General features: G+C 41.8%; 1 pseudogene; it reads right to left on the minus strand.

Annotated features, from left to right (window-relative positions):
• Positions 1-6,929: 6,929 nt before the first annotated feature.
• LOC149122236 (S-adenosylmethionine decarboxylase proenzyme pseudogene) lies at positions 6,930-8,371 on the minus strand (annotated as a pseudogene).
• Between the last annotated feature and the right edge of the window lie 4,653 nt (positions 8,372-13,024).

Below are 13,024 nucleotides of genomic sequence, written 5' to 3' on the forward strand. Positions count from 1 at the left end.
CAATAACTGCTGCTCTTCTGTTCAGTTATTAAAAAAAAAACACCTCTTATTTGTGTGTAACTCACTGTAGCATGTGCTTTTAAGCAAATACAACCTCTACATTTATTAGTCATAAATTGCATGAGCCACAAGTACGAGCCTGACGACACTGCAAGGCAAGGATGGTGAGAAAACTAGGAGACTACCAGACCCAGAATGTCTTTTTTTTCCCCCAACCTTCAGAGGGTTGTTTTCCTAGTGACACTTGGGAAAGCAGTTTTTTTCCCAATCAAATGGTCACCAGGCTCCTAAAGAACAGGGGGAGAAAAACCTTACATCACACACCAAAAAAATGTGTGATTAGTAATCCAAGAGGCCAGGCAGATGGGGGTGGTTCTTGGTGAACTGAGTAGCTGGAGAAGTATCTTTGGATTATGTGGCTCTAGCACTCATCCAACAGCAGGTGACACAAACATAGGAAGTGCAGAATAGGGAAGGGAAGACTATCACAAAGTGATCCCAGGACAGGAAAACAGGGTCAAGGAAGAAATAGTAATGTTGGCTACAAAAGGAGTCTTACTCAAGGCCAGATACAATGACAAGCATGTGTATCCATTCAATTAAAATCTACTTGTCTACTTATGGGGGTGTAACTGAGGCAAGGTTCATTACCTTAAAATGAGTTGGTCTTGGAGAGTTCACATTCACAAGGCAGGAATAAAACACAAGGAAGATTTAATGTCATTGTGCATAACAAAGGGAGGACCAATAGGTGCTTTAAATATTCAGCACTCCAGATAGTGAATGGCACACACTGACAGCAGGGAATGGAGTGGGCACTGTGCCAGTGGGCTGCAGGATCCCAAAGCAGTGGGACCTTACCTTGTTGTGTCGTTCCAATTTTAGTATATGTGCTGCCGAAGCGAGCACACCTTGTTGTGTCAAGTGAGACAAGAAAACTGCATTGTGGCTGTTATGGTGCACTTGGTTAGACCATCACTTAGAGTGCTTGGGGTTGAGTACCACCTCTGCTTCCAATCCTACTTCTGTGCCGGCCTGCACAATGAACTGGGTTTTCCTGAAACAGAGAGTGGGAATGCGGGGACAAGGACACAAAGAATGGAGCCAAGACAAGTCCTGATCAAGGCTCGTTTATTGAATAAATCCAGTAGTATTTAAACATGACCAGTTGTTCACAAGAAGGAGCACAAAAGATTTACATATCAAAAAGGCTTTTAAGGTTACAAAGAGTTCCCGATAAGGTTCTTAATTATTGATTACAAGGGTACAATAAAACACTTAGGTGATAAATGCAGGTTACAGGTGTGACTGATTATCTGTATCATCTCTTGTGAAAGGTTTAGGTTCTTCCTGCCTCTTCCCGGAATCTCCCTAGCCTAATTGTCTGTGCCGGGAAGTCTCCATTCATATGTTTAAGTGTACACAAAGGGAGCGACTACCTGTGGCTGCCCACATACTTCCTGCTAATATGTCTAGAGGGCAACATAAGTTGGTCCAAGTATTCGGGTTCCTTCCAGCTACATAGTAGAACTTGAATGGAGTGCCTGGCTCCTGGCTTCAGCCTGGGCCTATCCAGGCTGCCTGGTCTTTGTAGGCTATTGGGGAATGGATGAGGGGTGAATGATATCCTTCTTTCCTTCATTCCTTCCTTCCGTCCTTCCTCCCTCCCTCCCTCCCTCTGCCTTTCAAACAAGTACATCATACATCTTTTTCAAAAACAAGAAAATTCTATAACTGGATCTCAGCAGGTGCAACAGTACTGTCTCAGCTCAGGTGTGTATTCTGCTAACTCAGATTCCACTAAAGGGACGGATATATGGTAATGGTTTTCAATCCATAGCAATTTTGTGACCGAAATTGTGGATGTTTAGCAATATCTCAAGACACGCTTAGTTGTCATGGGCATGGAGGTAGTGTTATTACCAGCATCTACCAGATAGATGCTGGGTACGCAGCTAAATACCCTATAATACACAATATATCTCCATCAGCAAAGGCTTACCTGCCCCATAATGTCAGCAGCACAGTGGCTGAGAAACCCTGCAGTAGGGCCTCCCTCAGCAGGGCTGAGTACAGGTTTGGCTGTAATTGAGAGCAGCCAGGCATCAAGGGCCAAGGGGCTCAGAAGCAATCAGCACATAAATCATTTTAAAACCCATTGCTAAAACTAAGTCATGGGTGATTGAATTGTTCTATTTCTTAATTGTGGTGTTGGTTAATAGATGTAAACAGTTGTCAAGCTCACTAAGCAGTGCACTCAAAATAGATATGTTATTGCCTGTAAATTATGCCACAAAGAAGTTGATTTTAAAAGCCAAATCATACTCTGATCTCATACCCAAAACATGGTATTTGCTTTAAATTCAAACTGCCACATTATCCACTCATTGTTTTCAACAGATGTGTTGAATATTTTTATCCAAGATATTTAGGATAGCTTTAATCATGATCAGAAAAAAAAAATCCCTGCTCTCAGAGGAATTGTGGCTCTGCCTTTTTTTTTAATAGGTTAGACCTTCATACATCCATGGTCAGTCTGTTGAACAAAGAGAGAAAGTTCATTAAAAAGGGGACAAACTGGGAGATCCCAAATGCAGGTTGTCACTGGCACATTCCCTAATGAACAGGCTAAAATAGCAAATCTCTTAATTAATCCCCCTAACAACCTTATAAAGTAGGTATCATCATTGCTCCCATTTTAAAGATCGATGTCATATAACTTGTGAAAAGCTAAATAGTTAGGGTAGATCTTGGATTTGAAACTAGGTCAGTCTGATTCCAGGGTATCATGTGTTGTCTGTAGTATAAAATAATTCTTGGGAAATGTGTAGGAGGAAGCAAACCATAGAATTAAGATGATATGCAGCCACCATTGCAAAGCCCCAAGATTATATCTGATCACTGGATATTGAATTCTTGCAGGGATGCACTGTAAGACTTCAGCCAAAACTAGTCAATGTGAAAGAGGTGGTATGTGCCCAGGGAAGCCATTTCTGGTTTCCTCTTGAAATCACAGGAACTTCATATTGCTCAGACTTCTTGCATGCAGGAGAAGCATGTGAGAGGTTTTGATTAACAAAACGTGTGCATGAGTCATGTATGCCACCCGCAGACCTGGCCCCAGCACTGTGGAAGCCTCTGCTGTCTCACAAAGTAGGGGCAGGGCTATACCCCTGGGACTAAGTGAAGGGCCCAAGGAGGCCCAAGACTTTGATGGCACATACATTGCTGCCTGGGAGATCACCTGCAGCACCTTAGACTTGGAGAAGTAGATCTCTATTCCATGGAGCCACTAATATTGGGATGGTTTCCTACATTAGCTCACTTTCATAATCTCTCCTGGGCCTGGCTCCGTAAAGCAAAGAGGAGAAAAATTCATAAATAACACTAACAATTTATGATTTATTCATTTATTTACATGCTAATATGATTCCAGAAAACATTTGAAGTACAGAGCAAAGATACATACTAAATAATAAGATAAAATAGATCACAGTTGGGAGGAAAGTGAAGCTGAGGTAAATAAATTGAGAAAAGAAGATGGAGCCATGATTAAAGTCCACATAATACATTGCTTGCCTCCACAGAGGTGGGTCACAGATTTGGCTGTGTGCTTTCTAGGAACCAGAAGAAAGAAGACATCACAATGGAGTTTGTTATTCACAGCACCCACAAGGCGGAAGCAAATCAGCTACCTGGAAGATGCATGTTTCTTCCAGTTCAAAGACCAGAGAGAAATTTCTCCTGTGGGTCCTCATAAAAATGACACTGTGGAAAGTATTAAACCACATTCTCACAGTAAACCTGCAATGGGTCTTACGAGTCTGTTATTATAAAATCTCTTAGTACAGGGTGGTGAGAAGATGGCTGAGAGCCATTCAGGCTCAAGGATGCTGTCAACGAGGGATGAGAAGGGAATTGGTAATGAAACTGAACCCACTTTGTGTGATAATTTTATAATGAATTGACATGTTTAAAACAATATTTTGTGAAAGCAGCATTAGTTAATTCTAGTGACAGAAATATTATTCTCAAGTAAATCCCAATTTTTCTTAGTTGTAAGTCCAAACAGAAGAGCCGAATGTCAGCACTGTTACAGCATGAACACACACATTTGATGGATTTAGGAACCATGTCATTGCCAGCCAATTACAGAGAGGTCCAAGTGCTTCCGTGGGATTCCTGCAGTCTCACTTGAGGGGAAAATGCAGCAGCAGCCTATAGGCCCTGGCTATGAACGAAGATTTCCAAATAGTTGTTTGCACAATTGTTCCCTTTCAGCACATAGAAGGCAAGGAATGTGGCTCTCCTCTCAAAACCAGTGGCTCTCTCCTTATCACAGGCGATACGTTCCATGGACGCCTGAAGCCATAGATGGTACAAAGGTGATATGCTACATTCAGATATGCTTGTATTTACTATGTCTTCTCCTGTGTATCTGCCTATGATAAAGTCTAATTTATAAATTAGACACAGTAAGAGTTTAACTTGTAATAAAATACAGCACTTAGAACAATAGGTCCTCTGGTGTCTCCCTCAACATAGCCTCATTGTACTGCACTCGTATGTATTTCTTGGGAACATGTAAGATGATGCAGTGCCTACGTGATAAGATGAAGTGAGGCCAGTGACATAGGCTTTGTGATACAGTCTTGGGCTACAGTGTAAATGCTGTTTGAACACAGGTACTGCAGTACTGTGACAGTCAACCTGATAAATAAGACAGCGCTGACTACTAAAAGATAGGTATTGGCAGGCGCCATGGCTCAGTAGGCTAACCCTCTGCCTGCGGCACCGGCACCCCAGGTTCTAGTCCCGGTTGGGGTGCCGGATTCTGTCCCGGTTGCTCCTCTTCTAGTCCAGCTCTCTGCTGTGGCCCGGGAAGGCAGTGGAGGATGGCCCAAGTGCTTGGGCCCTGCACCCACATGGGAGACCAGGAGTAGCACCTGGCTCCTGGCTTTGGATCAGCGCAGTTCGCCGGCCGAAGCTGCCACTGGGGGGTGAAACAACAGAAGGAAGATCTTTCTCTCTGTCTCTCTGTCTCTCTCTCTCTCTTGCTGTCCACTCTGCCTGTCAAAAAAATTAATTAAAAAAAAAATAAAAGGTAGGTATCATGTACAGCCAGGATATGAAGGACAAAGGAATGTTTCATGAGTGGGAAGCAGCAGTAAAGACCAAGATGTCATCAAGCTACTCAGTGGTGTGCAATTTCAAACTTAGAAATTATTTGTTTATGGAATTTTCCATTTAATATTTTTGAATGGTGGTTGACCATGGGCAATAGTGAAGTCACAGAATGGAGTTGGGACATTAGTGCACTGCACATTTTTCTTGCTTTTGTTCTAAAAAAGAATTTCTTTCTAGAATGATGCATCTATCTTATTTTTTTAAACTTTCTTTCTCATTTGTTTTCCTAGAATAAATAAACAAAGCTATTTAATCATTTGGTATTTCAGTTATAGAAACAAACAGAGGAGCTGGTGATGTGGCCTAGTGGGTAAAGCCTCCTTCTGCAGTACAGACATTCTATATAGGTGCCAGTTTGAGTCCCAGCTGCTCTGCTTCCAATCCAGATCTCTGGTATGGCCTGGGAAAGCAGTGGAAGATGGCCTAAGTCCTTGGGCACCTGTGTGAGACACCCAGAAGAAGATTCTGACTCCTAGCTTTGGTTCAGCCAAGCTCCGGCCATTGCGGCCATTTTGGGGGTGAACCAGTGGATGGAACACCTCTCCCTCTCTTTCTCCGCCTCTTCCTCTCTGCAACTCTGCCTTTCAAATAAATAAATAAATCTTAAAAAAAAAGAATAAGAAAAGAAACAAGCAGAGATACATAGTGATTTAACAGTCCTGGTCAAGGCAGTAGCAAGTGTCCCTGCAAGTCAAGTAAAGTTGGAAATAGAAGATAACTATAACAGTGATTTTCAGATAGAGAAATGTTAGCTGTAGAAATGTACATAAATATATTTGGCAATTCCCAATGCAAAAAATTATACTATGAGGTGATCTTTTAAAAAGTAAAACTTTTTTTTTTTTTGACAGGCAGAGTGGATAGTGAGAGAGACAGAGAAAAAGGTCTTCCTTTGCTGTTGGTTCACCCTCCAATGGCCGCTGCGGCCGGTGCACTGAGGCCGGCACACCGCACTGATCTGATGGCAGGAGCCAGGTACTTATCCTGGTCTCCCATGGGGTGCAGGGCCCAAGGACCTGGGCCATCCTCCATTGCACTCCCTGGCCACAGCAGAGAGCTGGCCTGGAAGAGGGACAACCGTGATAGAATCCGGTGCCCCGACCGGGACTAGAACCCGGTGTGCCAGCGCCGCAAGGCAGAGGATTAGCCTAGTAAGCCGCGGCGCTGGCCTGGCCAAAACTTTCATAACCTACATTGAGATTAGGCAAATAAGTCAGAATAAGAAGCATGCTTTTTTTTTTCTTAAGAGGAATCAACACATGAAGAAAAACTTTAATTGCTGTTGCAAAAAACATCTGTATGAAGTAGAAATTGGTTTCCATAACATTAGTAGAGAATATGTTCTAAAATGTGGAGGTAACTGGACATAAAAACCTGGCAGAAATAGAACAGTCCCAGATGGTTAGGCTGAGGCCAACATCTAATGAGGACGAAAACCTTGTCTGTGGGGAATTTTGGACGATACCTGCAGAAATATTACACTGTGCATAAACCAAATTGAATTGTTTTCACAAGCGTTGTAAAGTTTCATATAGTAAAAGTTTTTTTCTACATGCACTTCAATTTCACAGCAAGAGTGGCATAGAATACCTAAACACAGAAGAGAGCATTCATGCAAGATATCTAACTCCTTGATATAATAATGCATACAATTCAAAATGATTCCACTATCATTACATCTAGGGCTCTGTGTAACAACAAAGTGGTGGTTACGGAAAGCATGGCCCCCAGTGTCAACATCTAGAAAGCAGCCACCACCTTCTATGTGTGTTCTCTTTTTGCGTTTTTTCTTCATGTTTCTTAATCAACTCGGCTGTTGTTGCTGCTTCTTAGCAAAACTGGTAAAAACAAAATTGTAATCGTTGAACATAGCACTCTGGCAATCAAGACGTTTAAAGCCTTCAATCTTCTGGGGCGAAGAAAGCACTGTGCGACATTTAGAACTCTGATTAACAAACAAGGTGGTCACAGATTTTCCTGGCTTGAAGACTTCCACGACTTTCCTGATCAGGTCATCATAGGAGGTCTGACTTAAGTATGTTTCAAAGCTAACATAAGAAAATTCTGGTTCCGGAGTGATGTGAATAGTCCAATAAGTTCCATCCGATTTCATTCCATTCATTGAATACCCACAAGGATTGAACAGTGTGGCATCAATGACAGAACCTGGTATCAGGTCACGAATTCCACTCTCACGAGTGACGTCCTTTGCAGTAACACCATCTTTCATGTAGAACTGGTCCATGACTGCTGGGTCAAGCTCACTCATCAGAATCTCCAGGGTTTGGTCTGGCTGGCTGATTACCCGACTCTCTGGAAAATCCAGAGTATACAGGTACCAGCAGTCAGAATTCATACGTCCCATACAATATGCTGCTCCATTTGGGAAAATCGCATTAAGAAACTGTTTCTTCCTGAAAATTCCGGTGTGGGCACCCTTGGTGAGAAGGCTTCATGAAATTCTTACGAGAATAAAAGAAGCTTTGAATTGAGTCAAACCCCCTGTAGTCCCTAGCAAGCTTCAGCAGGGCAACCAGCACTTTCAGCAAGAGGGTGGTACCACGTGTCTTCAAAATGAAACGTCTCTTGGACACACACGCTACTCTCACTGAGTACATAAGCTTCCTGCTTGTCAGTTTTGTTACACTTATGATTGAACATTGCACATCCTTCAAAAGTATGTCCCACTCAGATCTCGGGATAGTACGAAGATCCCCAGATCCTTGGTTTGCGTTGGGTTGCTGCCGGGAGAACCAAACCTCCAGCAGCTTCTCGGTCCCTTCGAAAAAATGTGCAGTTTCCATCACCGTGAGACTAGCGAACAAACAACAACCACAGAAAATCAACTAAATTAAATCTCTTCTCCCACCGCTGCCGCCGCCACTCTGGATTGTTCCAGCTGTGTTAGTAAAGTTCAGGTTCCTTTTTTTTTTTTTTTTTTGCTATATTTTATATTAACTTTTTTTAAAAAAAGGAATAATAAAATTTTCCTGGCTTTTTTTTTTTATGAGTGAAAGTTGAACGTGAGTCTGTTGGAAAAAAGAGGCAGATACAGTTCAGTCTCTTGTAGTCCGCTGCTTCCCCGTTAGAGAGAGTTGAGCGAGTGCTAGCTGATGTCGCCTGCCATACTGTGTAAGCGCAGCATGCTTTTAAGAAAAAAAGTATAGGCCGGCACTGGGGCTCACTTGGCTAATCCTCCGCCTGCGGCGCCGGCATGGCACACCGGATTCTGTCCCTGTTGCTCCTCTTCCGGTCCAGCTCTCTGCTGTGGCCCGGGAGTGCAGTGGAGGATGGCCCAAGTCCTTGGGCCCTGCACCCCATGGGAGACCAGGATAAGTACCTGGCTCCTGGCTTGGGATTGGCACAGTGCGCCGGCCATAGCAGCCATTTGGGGAGTGAACCAACGGAAAAGGAAGACCTTTCTCTCTGTCTCTCTCCCTCTCACTGTCTAACTCTGCCTGTCAAAACAAAAAGTGTAGTGAGACTTTTTTTACTTTGATCTTTATCAGTTACTTGCTGCAACTTCCCATACATTCTTAGAATACAGTGACTGTTGTGCGGTCTGCTTATGGTGGATTTGATATTTAAGAATATCCAGAAGTCATCTTGGGGCCAAGTGTATTATAATCATCCCATGGTACATATGTTTTGAAATACTTTTTAAAATTTACATTTTTAAAATTTATTCTTATAGTTAAAGGCAGCTCATGATTTGACCATGTCTGTTCCTTTCAATATTAATTTGTCAATTGTATTAGGTGACAGGCAGAAATGATTCATAGAGAGGGGACCACTTTATCAATCATGACCCATAAAGCATTTAAAATAGTAGATATGGAAGTTAATATTGATTTAGAATGAGAAAAGGAATCACAACATTTATAAATTTTTCAAAAGCAAACACCAGAGGCTGGCGCCACGGCTTAATAGGCTAATCCTCGGCCTTGAGTCGCCGGCACACTGGGTTCTCGTCCCGGTAGGGGCACCGGATTCTGTCCCGGTTGCCCCTCTTCCAGTCCAGCTCTCTGCTGTGGCCCGGAAGTGCAATGGAGGATGGCCCAAGTACTTGGGCCCTGCACCCCATGGGAGACCAGGATAAGTACCTGGCTCCTGCCATCGGATCAGTGCGGTGCCCTGGCCACGGCGGCCATTGGAGGGTGAACCAATGGTAAAGGAAGACCTTTCTCTCTGTCTCTCTCTCTTTCACTGTCCACTCTGCCTGTCAAAAATAAATAAATAAATAAATACACCAGAAACATCACAAAAGCCAGAAAACTAGAATAATATTTTAATTATTAATAGTCTAATACATTTCTGAAAAGTTGTTTCCTATAGATTTTGGCTGCCTACTCTCTGGTAACTTTCTCATACAGTAATAATGTTATTATTTTCTATAAAAATAATACACTAACAAGATAGATCACAATTGGTTGTAGTTGTTGCTGTTTAATGTTTGTGTGTGTCTTTTACTTATTTAAAATGCAGAGAGCTTCCACATACTGGTTCACTCCCCAAATGCCCAGGACAGATATAGCTGAACCAGGCCACAGTCAGGGGCCAGGAATTCAACCTGGGTCTCCCACACAGGTGGCTTGCACCCAAATTCTTGAGCCACTACCTGCTGCCTCCTTGGGGGTGTATTAGCAATAAGCTGGACATGGAAATGGAAGGGAGACTGGAACCCAGGAACTCAAATATGGGATGTGAGAGTACCAAATGTCACCAACTTCTACACCAAACACCCCTACCTCCATTGTTTTTCTTTAAATGATACTCAGTCTAAAATATTTCAGTCCTTGATTTCTTATTGGTAATATGTACATTTTTAATTGCTTTCTAAGCACAGGAAGACCTCTACCAAGAATCTTTTACATAGGAGCCTCAAGTCTTGAGCTTTGTCATGCAATGGCTAATTTTAAATATTCCTTGAATTGATGACTTCAGCAATCAGTTTGTCATCAAACTTCTCACTGTTGCAATACATAATGAGTTTCATAATAACTACATTGTCCACATTTCTTCTAAACTTTCCACTAACTATGGCTAAGAAAGAGTGTTCTCTTTTTCTACAAGGTCACATAAACTGAGGAAAACTATGACAGTAGAAAAGCCCCAATGAAACAGACAGAGCCCTTAATTCAACATAATTAAAATATCATCCTTTTGTACATTTTACAAAAAGACAAGACAATGGGAACTTAGCGACCTTGCTTTTCTCAGGGACTTAGAATAGACCCATGCATTTGAAGGACCCTGAAACTAAAATGTCCTTAGTTTCCAAGGAAATCCATTTCTTCCAGGAATAATGAACAAGACAAGCACTCTCCATATTTTTTTACCAGAGTTTATATGCAAATAAATTAAACCAGATAAGTAACTTAGGAAAAACTTCTATATCAACCTGTAATTTAAGATGGTCTCTATACTAGTAAGTCCAAGAAACCAAAAACTGCTTTCTAATTACACTGTACAGAATTGAGTCTTTACTCAAAGATTACTCTGGTTTTTCATCCTTTTCCTCTATCCTCTTAGCTGTGATTTATTGGTATAAGAGACTTAACAAGTCAAAGAAGTGAATTGGGGGGCCAGCACTGTGCATAGCAGGTAAAGCCACCGCCTGCAGTGCCGGCATCTGATATCAGTGTCGGTACCAGTCCCGGCTGCTCCACTTCCAATCTAGCTCCCTGCTATAGCCTGGAAAAGCAGCAGAGGATGGCCCAAGTCCTTGAGCCCCTGCACCCACGTGGGAGACCTGGAAGAAACTCCTGGCTTCGTTTCAGTGCAGCTCCAGCCGTTGTGGCCAACTGGGGAGTGACCCAGCGGATGGAAGACCTCTCTCTGTCTATCTCTCTTTCTCTCTCTGTGTATCTCTGACTTTCAAATAAATAAATAAATCTTTTTTTTTTTTAAAGGCCTAAGAGCAGCATGGAAGGAGAGCAGCTGAACAAATCATTTACTGACTTTGGCTCAAGAGAAGAGATCCACAGAGTAAAGTAGTGCAAGCATTAAGAAACTTACAATGTCTAAGGCAGTATGAGGGTCTACATAGAGAAGAGATTAGGACATGGACAATCAGCAACTATAATGTAAGTCCCAAGAATTAGATGGGAAAAAAGTCACAGAAATAAAAAAAGAAGTAAGAGACACAGAGTACTTGAGTTAAAGAGGATAGTGGACCACAGGTAAGACTATGGGGCCACCAGAGTTGCTGGAGTAGTTTGCTGTGTAGGTGACATTGGAACAAAAAAGAGATGAAGACAAAGGGATGGAAGGAGGCAGGGAAGGAAAGAGAAAGACAAAGACAAGATAGAAAAAGAAGGTATGAAAGAGCAAGAGAGGAAAAAACCAGTATTTAAATACATACCTTCTATCTTGAGTTCATATGAGGGGAACAGTTGGAGGTAGCGAAGGGATAAAAGTAAGTCCTGACCTCTTTTTAGGGATTTTTTAATAGCAATCTGAGAAAGCAATTCTACTAATTTAGGGACCAAATGGCACGATGTCCATTAGACTTAAACTATTCAGGAAAAAAAATTAAGTACAGAAAGAGAGTAAGTGCAATTCATAAAGAAAATGAAGTAAAATACTAAAAATAGGAAATTTTATTTAAACATAATAGGTGCTTCTTGTACTAATATTATTTGTTTATAATTATTTCAAAAGTTTTATAAATAAAAATAATAATGAAAAAACATTCCAGGAGTTCCTCATCGCCTCCATAAATGTGCCAGAACCTGAAGTCTCCTACATAAAAGACCCAACCTGAGCGACATCTGAGTGACTGAGAGAATAGGAGCAAATACTTGGATTGACCCGTTGCAAGCTCTGGCAGGTTTCACTTCTCTGTAGAAATAGCATTTCCAGGTTTGGGTTCATTTAATGGCTCCACAATCAATGCCTTCAAGTCTCCCAGAAGATAATGGAGATGAAGCAGATGCACAGTTTCAGAATCCTGGTGAGTCACTGGGATCACAGGATCCGGCTTTCTGAACCGCCTTTCTATCGCCCAGGTGTGCAGCTGTCTCCAGACCTGGAGCGTAGCCCACTTAAAGCTCCAGCTGCCAATCTGAAAGAGCTATTTATTCAGTCTTGTGCAGCAGGAAATGGAATTGCAAGTCATGAATAGCATGCACAAGTGCACACACACACACTTGAATTCATACAGTCATGTATGAACAGAATTTCTCCGCCTTTTCTTTGGGGCACAAGCAATAGGTCTTCCAATGAACTCAATTAGGCCATGGAGTACAATGATTATGTCAGAGACTTTGAAATCAAAAGTGATTTGGTTTAGATCCCAATTCCAATGAAACCTCACAGCAAGTTATACAGACACATGGAGTCTGAGAGTCATCTATAAAACAAGGATGACGTCTGTGTTTTCTCTTTCAAAGTATAGATATCAGGATTAAGTGAGATCTTAGACCCAATCCCATGATAAGAACTGGATCATGCCAGCTTTTTTAACATCTGTTAAAAGGGACACCTTTTATTGAATAACAATATTCTTTATCCTTTTGTTCATGCGTCTTAAATTTATTAAGCACCTACTATTAAAACACTGCCCTTTTGCCTAAGAAGCATATAGTCTAGTAAGAAGACACAGACTTATCTAACTAATCACAACGAATTCCATCACTACTATAAAAGTATTATAAATCAAATTCTAGGTGACCTGAAAGGAAAGAGAACTTGATTCCTCCTGGGGGTTTTAGGAAAGCTCCCTAGAGAAAACACCGTGGGTGTGGAGTTTTGAAGCTTACAACAAAAGGAAAAGGAAGTGAGGGCATCTTACAGAGTAAACAAGATGAAGAGTGAACTGTACAGTTTGACCATG

This window comes from Oryctolagus cuniculus, chromosome 14 (assembly GCF_051225735.1).
Source record: "Oryctolagus cuniculus isolate XC-2025 breed Fujian yellow rabbit chromosome 14, ASM5122573v1, whole genome shotgun sequence".
In the NCBI taxonomy this organism is placed as follows: domain Eukaryota; kingdom Metazoa; phylum Chordata; class Mammalia; order Lagomorpha; family Leporidae; genus Oryctolagus; species Oryctolagus cuniculus.